The sequence below is a fragment of the Microtus pennsylvanicus genome, chromosome 4 (assembly GCF_037038515.1).
Source record: "Microtus pennsylvanicus isolate mMicPen1 chromosome 4, mMicPen1.hap1, whole genome shotgun sequence".
NCBI lineage: Eukaryota > Metazoa > Chordata > Mammalia > Rodentia > Cricetidae > Microtus > Microtus pennsylvanicus.
This window is the reverse complement of record NC_134582.1, coordinates 56,980,357-56,995,514: the sequence shown is the minus strand read 5'-3', so window position 1 is coordinate 56,995,514 and position 15,158 is coordinate 56,980,357. Positions and strand designations below refer to the sequence as shown.

Genomic DNA, 15,158 nt, shown 5'->3' with positions numbered 1-15,158 from the left:
TAGACCAGGCTGGTCTCGAACTCACAGAGATCCGCCTGCCTCTGCCTCCCGAGTGCTGGGATTAAAGGCATGCGCCACCATCGCCCAGCTTGGATTCTAGTTTATATATTAATTATTCAAGACATTTCTAAGGGAACCTGAAATACTATACATAGATACTAAGTTGAAAATTATCAGTTATGAGGCTCATAATTATGATGATGGCTCAGTGGAGCAAATATGAGCACATATATAAATCTAAAAAGAATTATGGTTAATTTTCGTTGGGTATGATTTCCCCCTTTTGGTTGTATCAAAGTTTAATAATATAGGTCTTAAAGTACTGTAAACATATCCTTTATGATAAAACGGCTCCATATCTGATATTTGCTTTAAATAACCAGGGGAAAGAAGCAAACAGCAAAATGGAGAAGCCATAGGCATGAAACAGAGAAGACACAATGTCATTAATGCTGAAACCTGATGAGACCTGGGCTGGGCTCTACACAGCTGGGTTGAAGCTACTGCTAGCTAGACAGTACTTGCCTACCAGGCACAAACTTTAGGTTCAATCCCCAGTACTGCATAAACCAGGAAGTAGTAGTGCACACTTGTAATCCAGCACTTGGGAGGTGAGGCAGGAGAATCATATGTTCAGAGTTATGCTTGAACTATACAATGAGGTGAAGGCCAGCCCTGAGTACATGAGAGCCTCTCTCAAAAACAATGAGATGCTGAAACTGGATGGTGTTCATGAAGTATCAAGCCACTTCTGACTTTTGTGTATATATTTTTTTTCTCTTTTAGATTTTTGAGACCGATCTCTCTATGTATTAATCCTGGCTGTCCTAGAACTTGCTATGTAGACCAAGCTGGCCTCAAACGCAGAGATTTTTAGAGATCCATCTGCCTCTGCTGGGACTAAAGGTATGTGACACTACCACCCTTAGAGGTTGAATATGTTTATTTTCCCTTTTTTGGTTACTTCCCATTTGTATCATGTTGCCTTGTTTCAGCTGAGATATTTGCTTTCCTTATTAATTTATATTTATGAATAAATTAGTCTTTTCATGCTGTAAGTATCTTCTCTGGAGCTATTGCTCCAGAAATTCAGTATTTTCTATACTCATAAACTTTAGGAAATTTATAAAGCTAAATCTATTGCGTACATGAATCTTGGCTGATAGCATATTTAGAAAAACTACTTGATGCATCAAGAAGTAGCGGTAAATGCACACTTGCAGTTTGCATACTGCTTTTCATTCACTCAGGTGAAATTAACTTTCTCGGTGGCACTGGGTAGGATAAGAACTACTTGTTGGTACTCCAATTATTCTCGTGGATCTGAGTGTCTAAAATGACAAAGGCTTTTCGTGTAACATATCATCCTCAACCACTGTTCTGTTCTGTTGCATTAATAGACTTCTAACTCCTGTGCCAACATCGTTTTGGAATAAAACGAGTTTATAGTCTGCCTGGAAACTTACAATGGATACTACCTCCACTCTTGGCTTCCCTTCAAAATGATATAGGCTCTGGCTTCCAAGTCTGCTTTTCCCAATAATCTAATCTTTAGAATTAGTTCTAAATTTCTTGTTAAAAAAAAAAATCCTGAGATCAGCAAGATGGATCAGTGTGTAAGAGTGCTGATCACTGAATTTGACAACCAATTACAGAACTTCTATGGCAAAGAAAACAGATTTCCACGTGCATGCACACAACACATACTCTTTTACACAATTCCTAAGCAGCAGGTGGTGCATCCCACAATCCCAGTACCAGGAAGCCAAGGCAACAAAATCACAATTCGAAATTTAAGGCCAGTCTGTGTTTTAAAAACAAACAAACAAAAACACCCTTAAAGATTTCTCTGGATTTATAGTTTAATTTGGAGATCACTATACTGACCTCTTTACAAATGGATTCTATTAACCAGCATTTCCTGGGAGAAGGTGTCCTGGGCGCCACTCTCACAAAAGCCCACCAATAACAGGCTACACCCATTCCCACCCTCCCTGTGATGTCACTGAAGACCCGAGTCACACCTCCCTCCTATGATGTGCTGTGTCTTAAATCCAACTAAAACAGGACTGAACAAGAGTGAGATTTTCATAACATCGTGCAGTAAATCTATGAATCAAAGCCAGATGTAGTAGCACTTACTATCAAACCCAGTTTGGCAGGGGTCAGAGGCAAGGAAGATCTCTGAGAGCTTGGGGCCAGCCTTGTCTATACAATAAGTTCTACGACAGCCAGGGATACACAGTGAAAATGGGTCTCAAAACAAACAAAATATGAATCAACTTTTTGGGGAGTTTGTTTCTTATCTGTTGTTTTCTGAGACTGGTTCTCACTCTTATTGGAACTTGGAGTAGTGTTTTTGTTTCCCAAGTTTGGTTATTCCTAGCAGTGAGTCAACTTTTACATGCTACAACTAGAGACAAGAAGCTCTCAAATAGAATGAAAAATCAATAATCAATACATGCAACACCAAGGAGATATGAGAATCATGACAAAGTCTTAAAGCAGCCATCATAAAAATGCATGAAAATATGCTTTAAAATACATTTCAAATCTATGGGACACAAGCGAAGTAGTGCCAAGAAAGGAAACTGAACACCATGAATACACACTGCAGCAAGGATGTCTCAGAGCAAGCTCAGAGTTCCAAAACCTAGGAAGGTATGGCAGTACCACAAAATAAACCTGAGCAAGCAGAAAGGAAGAAATAGTGACAAGTAAATTAAAGAGGAAGAAGGGATTGATGAAAATAAAACCCACTCTTGGAAAAGATCAATGCAACTTAAAACTCAGGTGGGCACAGCTGTTCCTGCCTGTAATCCCAGCACATAGGAGTCTGTGGTGGGATTACCATGAGTTCAGGCATAGCCTGAGTTATAAAACAACCATTAAAAATAGATCTTATTTTTTTGCCTCTATGGGTATTTTACACGCATGTATGTCTGCACCACTTGGGTGCTTGGTGCCTAGAGGCCAGAAGATCCCCTGAAACTGGAAATACAAACAGTTGTGAGCTGCTCTATGGGTGCTTGGTGCTAAGAATTGAACCTGAGTTCTCTAAAAGAATAACCAGTGCTCTTGAGTACTGTGCCTTTTCTCCAGCACCCAGAAGACTGCCCTTAAAGGTGGAACAAAGTCTAAGACTGCTGAGGAGAATTCCTTCACACTGTGTGAAGATGTGTCACTGTAACTGGTTTTATAAAGAGTTGAATGGCCCATAGCTAGGCATGTTAGGCATGAGGACAGAGAGGTCTCTGGGAAGAAGAAAGGCCGAGCGGTCAGCCAGAGAGGAAGCAGGATGGTCAGTACAGAGTAAAGGTAACCGAGCCACGTAAAAAAAAACATAGATCAAAATATATGAGTTAATTTAAGTTATAAGCGCTGTTGGAGCAAGCCTGAGCTATAAGCCAAGCTTTCATAATTAATAAAAGTCTCCATGGTTTTTTTTTGTTGTTGTTGTTGTTGTTGTTGTTTTATTTTGGTGAACTGGTGGCCCAAAGAAAAATCCACCTACATAAGACCTTTCAAGCTACCAAAGCTAAAGTAATTTAACTTACCTAATAACAATACTAATAGACCTAACGAACAGGACATACTAAAAGAACTCTAAGGCTGATCTGAAAAACACTAGATACTAATTGAAAAGTCCTAAGAAATAATATTCAACAGTAAGGGTAACTATAAAAGCAAACACAAAAGCCAGTATTATTGTATTTTAAGTTTGTAACCGTTACACAGTTCAGAAGGATGGCTCAATCACTAACTTAGCTAATTTAATTTTATTTCTAAATTCATCCAATCCTTTCCTATAATCTCTTTCCGACCCTTCTTCCCTCCAGTTACCTTGGCTCCCAGTTACTTACTTGGGGAGGAGCAGGACAAAGAGAGGCACAGGTTTGGGGGTCAGGACAACTTGCAGGAGTTAGTTTTCTCCTTGCATCATGTGGGTTCAGGGGCTCAAACTAAGGCTGTCAGGATTGGCAAGTGCCTTTACCTCCTGAGGTATCTCAGTGACCTTACTATGTCTTTAAGACAAAGGAAGGACATCACCCTCTATGGAACAGAGACACTGGCACTAATGAAGGCCAGCACGGAAGAACTTCAGAGTAAGTCTATAGTAAGGGACAATACCTGGATGACTGCTGTGGAGCCCTCAAGCTTGGCCTGCCTTCCTCTTTCCTGGCTGCTTTCTGCCTTCTGGTGTGATCACATCACTACATCCCTTGCCTTTCTGAGCCTAGCTCACAGGGAACCACAGTGCACTCTCTGATTTGCACTTGAAAGGTTGGAAAGGTAGTGAAGTTCAAGCACATGAGGCCTAATTGGATGAACCAGATGTGACTTGGAGAGTATACCTTGTCCTTAGCCACTTATGTGCTCTTTCTGTTTCTTGGCCACCACAAACCAAACTTTGCTCTACTACATACATGCTCCTTGCCCTGATATTCTGCTTTATGTTGGGTCCAAAAGCAATGAAGCTACTGATGACAGATGAGACTGAGACCTCTGAAATCATGGTCTTTTGTTGTTGCTTTTTCATTTTGTTTATTTGAGATAGGTTTCTTTTTTTTTTTTTTTTTGGTTTTTCGAGATAGGGTTTCTCTGTGGCTTTGGAGCCTGTCCTGGGACTAGCTCTGTAGACCAGGCTGGTCTCGAACTCACAGAGATCCGCCTACCTCTGCCTCCCGAGTGCTGGGATTAAAGGCGTGCGCCACCATCGCCCGGCTATAGGTTTCTTTTTTAAAAAATAAATCTTTATTTATTATGTATAGTATTCTGCCCGCATGTATGCTTGGACACCAGAAGGGGGCACCAGATCTCATTACAGATGGTTGTGAGCCACCATGTGGTTGCTGGGAATTGATATCATGACCTCTGGAAGAGGAGTCAGTGTTCTTAACCTCTGATCCATCTATCCAGCCCTCGAGATAGGTTTCTTTGTGTAGTCTTGATTATCTTGGAACTCACACTAGGGACCAGGCACCATGCTGCCAAGGGTATTTTATTTGATTGATAAGTTTGAGTCCGGCTCACTAACCTTGAATTTGTGTCTCTTCTTTCAGAGGGCTTTGATTACAGATGTGCAATATCATACTTTGAAAACAATCAAAATGCAAAAAAGTATACCTTTATTCATTAGTACCTATGGTAGTTTGAATAATTGGCTCCCATAAGCTCATAGGGAGAGAGAGGCACTATCAGCAAGTATGAGAGAGAGGCACTATCAGGAAGTATAGCTTTGTTGGAGTACGTATGGCCATGCTGGAGGAAGTGTGTCACTATGGAGGCGAGCTGTGAGGTCTTCTATCTGTTCAAACCATGCCCAGTGTCTCAATTCACATCTTGCTGCCTTCAGATAAATATGTAAAATTCTAAGCTCCTTCTCCAGCACCGTGTCTGTGGGCATGCTGCCCTGTCCCACCATAATGATAATGGACTGAGCCTCTGAACAGTAAGATACCCCAAGTAAGTGTGTTCCTTTATAGGAGTTGCCATGGTCACGGTGTCTCTTCATAGCAATAGAAACCCTAAGACAGTGTCCAACACAAAAAATGAACACTGTGAAGACAACTACATAAAAGGAGGGACGGTTGAACAAGACAGATTTATTTTTGGATGCTACTGAAGAAAACCAAGTTGGTTGTACAAAAGAGAAACTAAAACTGCAGCGAGGAGCTGTCGACAGAACGGAAGCTAAGAAACACGGAAGAAACAGGAGAGAGAACATACAAGTACACACAAAAAGTGCATTCTTTTTGTTAAGATGAAACTCACTTAACTATATTAAGGCAGACAATTAATTATTCAGGAGCGCTTAGCACATTTATAGGATTATGTAACCATTGCCTTTATGTAGTTCCAATATATTTTCAGTTCCTCCAAAGACCCATCATATCCATTAAGCATTCATTCCCTATTTCCCTTCCCCTCACATCTCAACTACCACTTTCTAGTCTATGATTTTCTCTAACTTATATATTTCAAAGAAACAGAACTGTACAGTATGTGACCTTCTATATGAGGCTTCTTTTTGCTTTCCATGATGTTTATAAGGTTTGTCCACACTGCTATATATGTCAGCACTTCCTTCCTTTATATGGTTGAATGTTACTCCAGTATATGGATATATCACACTTATCTAGTCATCTGGTGGTGGGAAATCAGGTCCATGATTAAGAAAATCACTGCGTTTGGGGTTAGAGACTCAGAAATTAACAGTACTTGCTGCTCTTGCAGTGGACCAAATTCAGTTCTCAGAACCAGCACTGGGATGCCCTTTCCAAGCCTCCAAAGAAATCTGCACTCACAGGAATATATCACCTCAACACCCCAACCCCCAAGACATACACACATAATTTGTTTGCTTGTCTTTGTGAGACAGGGTTTCTCTATGTAGCTCTGGTGGTCCTAGAACTCAGTCTGTAGACCAGGCTGTCTGGCCTTGAACTAAGAGAGCCACCTGCTTCTGCCTCCAGAGGGCTGGGATTAAAGGCATGAGCCATTACCGCCCCACTCATAATTTTCTTATGTGCGTGGTGATTTCTCAGAAAATCATGACTTCCTCAAAACTAGTAATACCACTTTTGAGTATACATCCAAAGGATGCTCAATTATGTTTATAGCAGCATTGTTTGTCATACCCAGAACCCAGAAACAACCTAAATCCCCCTCGACCGAAGAATGGATAAAGAAAATGTGGTACATTTACACAATGGAGTACTACACAGCAGAAAAAAACCAACATCTTGAATTTTGCAGGCAAATGGATGGAGCTAGAAAACATCATTTTGAGTGAGGTAACCCAAACCCAGAAAGACAATTATCACATGTACTCACTCATAAGTGGTTTTTAAACATAAAGAAAAAAAAAACACACACACACATACACACAGCCTACAAATCACAATCCCAGAGAACCTAGACAACAATAAGGACCCTAAGAGAGACATGCATGGATCTAATCTACATGGGAAGTAGAAACAGACAAGATCTCCTGAGTAAATTGGGAACATGGGGGCGATGGGAGAGGGTTGAAGAGAAGGAAGAGGCAGGGAGGGGAGCAGAGAAAAATGTAGAGCTCAATAAAAAAAATCAATAAAATTTAAAAAAAATCTAAAAATTCAGGCTGGAGAGATGACTCAGTGGTTAAGAGCACTGGCTGCTGCCGGGTGGTGGTGGCGCACGCCTTTAATCCCAGCACTCGGGAGGCAGAGGCAGGTGGATCTCTGTGAGTTCGAGACCAGCCTGGTCTACAGAGCAAGTTCCAGAACAGGCTCCAAAGCCACAGAGAAACCCTGTCTCGAAAAATCCAAAAAAAAAAAAAAAAAAAAAGCACTGGCTGCTATTCCAGAGGCCCTGAGTTCAACTCCCAGTAACCACGTGGAGGCTCACAACCATCTCTAGTGAGATCTGCTGCCCTCTTCTGGCATAAAGGTATATGTTCAGATAGACTACTCATACATAAAATATATAAATCTTTAATAAAGTTTTTAATCTAAAAAAATTCACCTAGTCATGAGTGTGCTGAGGTAAACAGCATAACAAATGCCATCCAAACCATCAGCTGTAAACATACCAGCTGACTCAATGTTCATAAATGTAAAATGTCCAGGCAACTCTGGGTTTAGAGTAATGCTAAAGAATACAGACCCTATACACAGCATGTGCTCAGAGAAAGACATAGGTAGATATGTGTTATGAGGGAGGCTGTTAAGCAGACAGACCCAAAGCTATGTCTTTAGCAATCCAGCAAAGCCAATAGTGTAGCTCTAGTTGAACCCATGAGAATCAGGAGTGCCAACAGTGTTCTGAAGGCTGTAGATGGAGACTCAAGTTGAGCAGACAATATTTCTGTTAAAGGTGAAAAGAGTTTGGGGAAAAGTACTGCGTGGGGGCTTGAAGCATGTCTCAGTGAGTAAGACCAAATGCTCGTGCAGGACTGGGGCTCAGTTTCCAGGACCCACATGGTGGCTTCACAACCATTTCTAACTCCAGTTCCAGGGGATCAAACACCCTCTTGACCTTCATGAGCTCCAAGCACCATGTGATACACAGACATAAGCATAAACACTCACATACAAAAAAAACTTTTTAAAAACTGCAGGGAGACCTTGCCTCCCCCAGAAAAAAAGAAAAAGCTACTACCTTGTATCAGGCACTTGGAAGACTATAGCACGAGGGCTGACAAAAAATCAAAAGCCAGGTGCCAGCAGGAGCTATACAAGAACCAAGAAGACAGGGCCACATTTCAGCAAGGCTCTTGACTCAAAAAACATATTTTATAATAAACAGTTAAGAAAGTGGTGCACGCTTTTAATCCCAGCACTAGGGAGGCAGAGGCAGGCAGATCTCTGTAAATTCAAGCCCAACCTGGTCTACAAGAGCTAGTTCCAGGACAGCTAGGGCTGTTACACAGAGAAACTCTGTCTTGAAAAACAAGAAGAAGAAAAAAAGGAAAAAGTAAAGAGAAATAGATGATCTGGTAGTTTGGCTGAAATACAATCCTGGACCACTTCAACTAAAATTGTTTTGAAGAATAATCTATAAAATTGCGCTTGAGAGGTAGAGACGGGAAGATCAAGAAGTCAAAGTCATCCTTAGCTACATTCTTAGCTACACAGCAAATAAACCAAGGCCAGCCTGAGTTACATAAGACCCTGCCTAGGAGTAAATAAGAAGTTGAGTAAAATTAAAATCACAACCTAGGAACAAATGCTAGTATTACTTACGATATTTGCAAATACTAAAGCTGAAGGAAACACGCTGGGTGAAATGCTGAGCTTTACTTAAACTGTTTCTGAAGCAGAAATATGCTCCCTAAACTGGACCAACGTGTCACAGGACAAACATTCAACAATACAGACCATTTTCTTAATTTACAAAAGCACAGCTAACTTTTTTTTCAGTTTAAGTCTTTTTTCACAAGGAAGACAGAGGGAGGATAGTGAACAAGTTTGAGGACCACTTATAATAACCACACATGAAGATTAAGACTACAGTTTTCCAACTAAAAACATTGCCATTGCAAAGATGTTAACTGTCTTTAAGACAGTAATAATTTGAAATGATGCCCTCTCAAAAACCTAAATGTATTTTTCTTGCAGCTAATAAGATGATTCAACAGTTAATACAGAAAAACAAGAAAATTCTGAAGAACAGCTGTGGGGCTGCAGCCCAGTAATCAGTGTGGCAGCAGGGCCTGAGAACACAACCAGCAGGGTGGAACAGTGAGAAGCAACCAAAGGTTATCTAAGAAGCTACTTCCCTTCCTGCCTTCAAAACAGAAATTTAGAATTAGAAATAAATGTTCAGCGGAAATGTCATGGCAAATACCTACATTCTAATGATGAGAACAGCTGAAGGCATTGTCTAGTATGTGCAAGACCCTGGGTTTGACTTCCAGCAATATAAGAAAACAAATTATTAAAGCTACTGTAAAAATCTGTATTGTTAGTACAGTTTGTAGCAAATTATACTCACTAATAATCTTTAAATCTTCCCAATTCCCTAAACTAAGCTAGGTCCCCTGTGCAATTACTCAGTAGCAGAATCCACTTCCCTGGCTGCTATGAAAGCTCCCTGAAAACAAAGTTGTGACATTTTATCTGCTAAATCATCTTAGTCCATTAAGAGGAATACAAAAACCTTTTCCTGAATAAAGCAAAAGATCTACTTGTACATTTCAAATGAATATTTATTTTATTAAAAACAAACAAAAACACCTTGGGCTGGGAAATGGCTTATGGCTGATGCATAACCTGAATTCAATGCCCAGAATCCATAAAAGTCAGGCAATACATCCCAGCAATGAGGAGGCGGAGACAGGCAGACCCCTGGGGCACACTGACTAGCCAGTTTAGCCTCATCAGTAATCACTGGATGAGGGATCCTATTTCAAAAAACCAGGTAAGTGGTTTCTGAAAAAAAGACATCATCTGCAACCTCTGGCATTGATATGAACGTATATAGGTGGCCCTCACACCCATGCATACAAACACACAAGAGAAATTTCTTTTATATTTTTACATATATTATGTGTGTATTGTACATGGCTTGTGTGTTCATTCTTCAGAATGCATGGGAAGGTCAGAGGACAACTCTTTCCACCATGCAGGTAGCGGGAATAGAACTCAAATCACCAGGCTTAGCAGCACACATCTTTACACTGAGCTCTTACAGGACATCTTCCCTCATTTTTTGCCCTATAAAACTACATTTGTTTGTTCAAAGTAAGAGCACATGTTTATCTTTATTAGAAACTAAAGGAAACTTGCTTAACTAGGAACAACTGCCCTCTTTAAAAAAATGTACGTCACAGAGAAGAAAACCTAAAATTTCAATTCAGAGGAATTCATATTTTAAAAGAAGCATGCTTATGGCACAGCAATGCACCTTCTGCTCCATATCTAACTAACCATTTACAGGAAAGAGAACTATTCCCTGGGTCCATGTAATCAGAACTATATCTACAACATGCTCAACTACCCTGTGTCTTTTCCTCCTCTCTCTTACACACTCAGTGCTGCTCTTCAGCAGTCATGAGATGTGTGATGTAATGCAGAAACAAACACGAGAATTCATTCCCCTCTAAGGCATTTAAAAGATCTGCAGGGGCTGAGGTAGCTCACTTAGCTTCAAGAGGTCCTGGACTCCACCCACAGCACCACAGACAACAACTCCTCTTCCCGATATTCTATTAGGAAACAAACTTTCACCAAAACATTTTATGTTGTATGAAATCAATTCAGTAAATGCAAATTTGTATCTACTTTTAAAAAAGATGAAGAAAAAAGCTAAAAGCTATCTGCTAAAGCTAAGAGACAACTACGTAATGTTTATATTTATTTGACATGTTTCATGATTTTTCTGTTTTCTTTTTCTTTTCTTTTTCTGTTTTGTTTTTTAAAGACAGGGTTTCTCTGTATCTTTGGAGCCTGTCCTGGAACTAGCTCTTGTAGACCAGGATGGCTTCAAACTCACAGAGATCCGCCTGCCTCTGCCTCCCAAGTGCTGGGATTAAAGGTGTGCTCCACCACAGCCCAGCAATTTGTTTTTTTGATCGGCCTATCAACTGATAATTTAAATATTTATTCCATCAAAAAAATAATACAAAAATAACTTTATACTACAGATCTTATTCCTGGAAAGGGATGTGAAAAAAAATCTATGAAAATGAGGGAAAAGGGGCTGGAGAGATGGCTCAGAGGTTAAGAGCACTGAATGTTCTTCCTGAGGTCCTGAGTTCATTCCCAGCAACCACATGGTGGCTCACAACCATCTGTAATGAGGTCTGGTGCCCTCTTCTGGAGAGTAGGCATATATGCAAGACAGAACACTGTATACATAATAAATAATTAATCTTTTTAAAAAAAAGAAAAGAAAATGAGGGAAAAGTTATACAGCTACAATTCAACAATTATCTTCAAAGATACAGTCTACATTGGTTTGAAAACATCAATTATTTTATTGTTGTTTTGCTTTGTTTCAGACAGAGTTTCTCTGTGTAGCCATGGCTATCCTCAAACTCAGAGATCTACCTGCCTCTACCTCCTCAGTGCTCGGATTAAAAGTGTATGCCAACATCATCCGGTGCTTCCATCAATTCTTTTTAACTGTGAAAACTTCAGTGCAAACTTATTTAGTTCTAACTACAAAACAGAAATAAGTAACAGTATCACACAACATAGAAAACGTCATTTTAAAACAATGTCTTCAAGAATACACACACAGTGCTGTTTTTAAAACAAATCAGAGCAGGTAATATACAGTCTTTATTTTATTAATGTTACCTCTTACTGATCTAAAGCATTAACAGTGAATACAAATTCAACAAGTACTTCAATCAGTACTAAAAACTGAAACAAGAAAACCCAAAAGAGTCCACTATTTGCTTCATACATACCACACCACCACAACCCCCTTACAACACAACAGAGTGATAGTCTCCTAGTACACAATCATGGTGCTGAGGGGATAAAGATCATCCTAAAGCTGAAGAAGTAAGAGACTCCGATGAGGCCCTACAAATCACCCCTGATGAGGAAAGGAATTTTGGGGCAGACTAATCCAGACCACTGTGAGTTCTGTGCAGAAGCAAGCTCACCACCACCAGTACTGTCCGCACTGTCATTCAGAACATCTATTTACCTGTCATTTTCTTCCTAAGTATAAAGCATTTCATCACGTAAGGGTGTCCCCAGTCAGGCTTATAGCATTTTACCGTCTGCCTGGACGCTTGCACCACTACCTTTTTAATATATTGAAATCACCTAGCACACATCTCAGTCCTTCCTTTCCTGCCTTTGGTAATCATTATCTTGGAATATAGTGCTCAACCACTACTTTCCACATAGCTCTTGTTTTGTTGAGGTGGTTGTTTGAGGCAAAGTCTCTATGCAGCCTAAAGTTGAACTTTAATTTGCCTGCCTCAGCCTCCAAATTGGAATTACAGGTAAGCATCACCAAGACCAGAGCTATACATGCATTCCTTGCAACTGCACGTTATGTAAACACTAGATTTTGAGAGTTTTCTAACTTTTCTAAATGGCAAACTGGTCTGTACCCTGACTGCTTTACTCAAGATTTGGTTGTTCCTTAATTCAGTTATGCTGTTCCACATAGCTCTATAAGGAATGCCCAGCCTCTGACACTACAACACACTGTCATCTATAAAACTCACACTCAAGAACTGTGCAAAGGGGGCTGCAAAGATGGCTCAGTGGGTAAGAGCAATTGTTCTTAGAGGACTGGAGTTCAGCTCTAGGCACCCACAAGGTGGCTCAAACCAGGAGAAGATCTCTTATGGCATCCTTAGGCACTGGTGCACATATATAAATGCAAGTGAAACATTCACACACATAATATTTTTTAAAAAACTATGCAATAGGGCTAGAGAGATGGCTCAGTGGTTTAGAGCACTTCCTGCCTTTTCTGAAGACCTGGGTTCAATTCCCAGCACTCACATGGTGGTTCCAGTTTCAGAGGTTTCAACACCCTCTTCAGGCTTCCTCTGGCACACAAATGGTGCACAAACATACATACACACCTATACACATAAATAAAATTTAAAACATTTTCTGTGCAACAGAATGACCAAAGAACAACAAAATCACATGCTAAAAAAAATCATACTGTCATGTTCACAACTCTGTGTTGGGCACATTTATATTGGCTGCAAGGAGCCCTCCAGCTGCAGAATGCACTTACCTGCATCTAGTTCACTAATTAAAAAACAACAACAAAACTATTAAGCATTAATAATTTGTGTTACTATCACAACATAAAGGTCATTTTCTCCTACCAGAATGTCTGTTTCCACTTTGTAAGGGCTGGAAATGTAACTCAATGGTCTTCTTTCAGGACCCAGACCATGTGTCCTCTTCACATTCCTACAGTTTTGTTTATCAACTTCAACATCTCATCTCTTACAGCACAGAGCCAATGGCAATCATTTAACTATTGTGAACTAGGAAACTATCACTATACATGGTATCGTAAGATGGGGTTATGTTGCTTTTAAGAAAACAGTATTAGAGTGTACAAGGCCTTAGGTTCAATCCCTAGTATCACACACCCCCAAAAGAAAGTTATTTGAGATTGGAGAGATGGCCTCTGGGTTAAAAGCATTGGCTGTTCTTCCAGAGGTCCTGAGTTTAATTCCCAGCAACCACATGGTGGCTCACAACTATCTGTAATGAGATCTGGTGCCCTCTTCTGGTGTGCAGACATACATGCAAGCAGAACACTATATACAAGATATAGAAATAAATCTTTAAAAAAAAGGAAAAAAACTAAGTTAAATTTCCATTTTTATAATGCAATACAGAATTCTGTGCTCTATTACTGGATATAGTCCTAGCAAAAGAACATTGACATCAACAGGCACACACACACACACACACACACACACACACACACACACTTTCAACTTCAATCTCCAGGTATGAGCCTTAGCCCAGGGCTTTTTATTGTTATCCAATCTACACCTTTAGCAAGTTCATTTCCATATCCCAAAACATCTCATCTAAGTCTCTCAAAGGGACAATGCCAAATACAAATTCTCAATCAAGGAATATCACAGTTTGCTGGATTTTTTCCAACCAAGTTTTGTATAAGCTTTGCACCTTTGGGAAACTCAGACACGATTTACATATTTCAAACAGAAGGTGTTGAAGACAAAGGGCGGATTAAGGCTAGGTGCTAACATTCCAGAATCAAACCAACTGCAGCTCTGTTGGGGTTCCCCCTACAGTAAGTGCAATAAGGGGGCTGGAGAGATAGATGGCTAAGTTAAAAGCACTTGCTGCTTTTGCAGAGGACCTGGGTTCAGTTCCCAACATCCACATCAAGTCTAACCACATATACCTGTAACTATAGTTCCAGGGAACCCAACATCCTCTTTTGGATTCGTGGACACCAGGCACAGCAAAAAGAGAACATATATAATTAAGGCAAACAATCATACACATTGAACTAATTTTATTAATGTATAAATAAAGTTGCCTGGCGGTGGTGATACACACCTTTAATCCCAGCACCTGAGGGGCAGAGGCAGGCAGATCTCTTAAGTTTGAGGTCAGCCTGCTGTAGAGTTCCAGGACAGCCAAAGACACACAGAGAAACCCTGTCTGGAAACACACACACACACACAAGTTAAGCACAGCCACTTTCTATGAAAGCTATGCAGATGTATGAAACAATAAAGAACAGTGCCACTCTGTTCAATGATCTAAGAAGTAACATAAAATTCAGTTTAAGCCAATGAAAAAAGACAGGATCTCACAATGTACAAATGAGGCCCTGGCTAACCTGGAACTCACATAGGCCAGCCAGGGTGATCTGGAACTCAAGAGCCCCTGTCGCCCATGTGCTAAGTTTAAAGGTGTGTGCCACTACACCGGTCCTCCAATACCTATTTTATTTTCTGCAGATCTAGCATAAACTAGCTCTTTATAGATAAAGTTACTCAGCAGGAATGAACTGAATTTTTGCGTGTCGGTGAGCGAAAGACATCTGTTCAAAAAAGTTCCCCTGGCTTTGGGTATCACTATTAAATATTTTGTAAAATGAAGACGCTGAACTAAAGAGTCCTTAGGTTACTGTCATTTTCAGGTAAGGCATCTACAATTCAAAAGCTAAAAGGAATTCACCAGCCGAGA

General features: G+C 40.2%; 1 protein-coding gene across 3 annotated transcripts in view; it reads right to left on the bottom strand.

Annotated features, from left to right (window-relative positions):
- Rprd1a (regulation of nuclear pre-mRNA domain containing 1A) overlaps positions 1 to 15,158 on the bottom strand; it is a 49,937-nt gene that overhangs the window by 33,624 nt on the left and 1,155 nt on the right. The gene's annotated exons all lie outside the window — the stretch shown is intronic.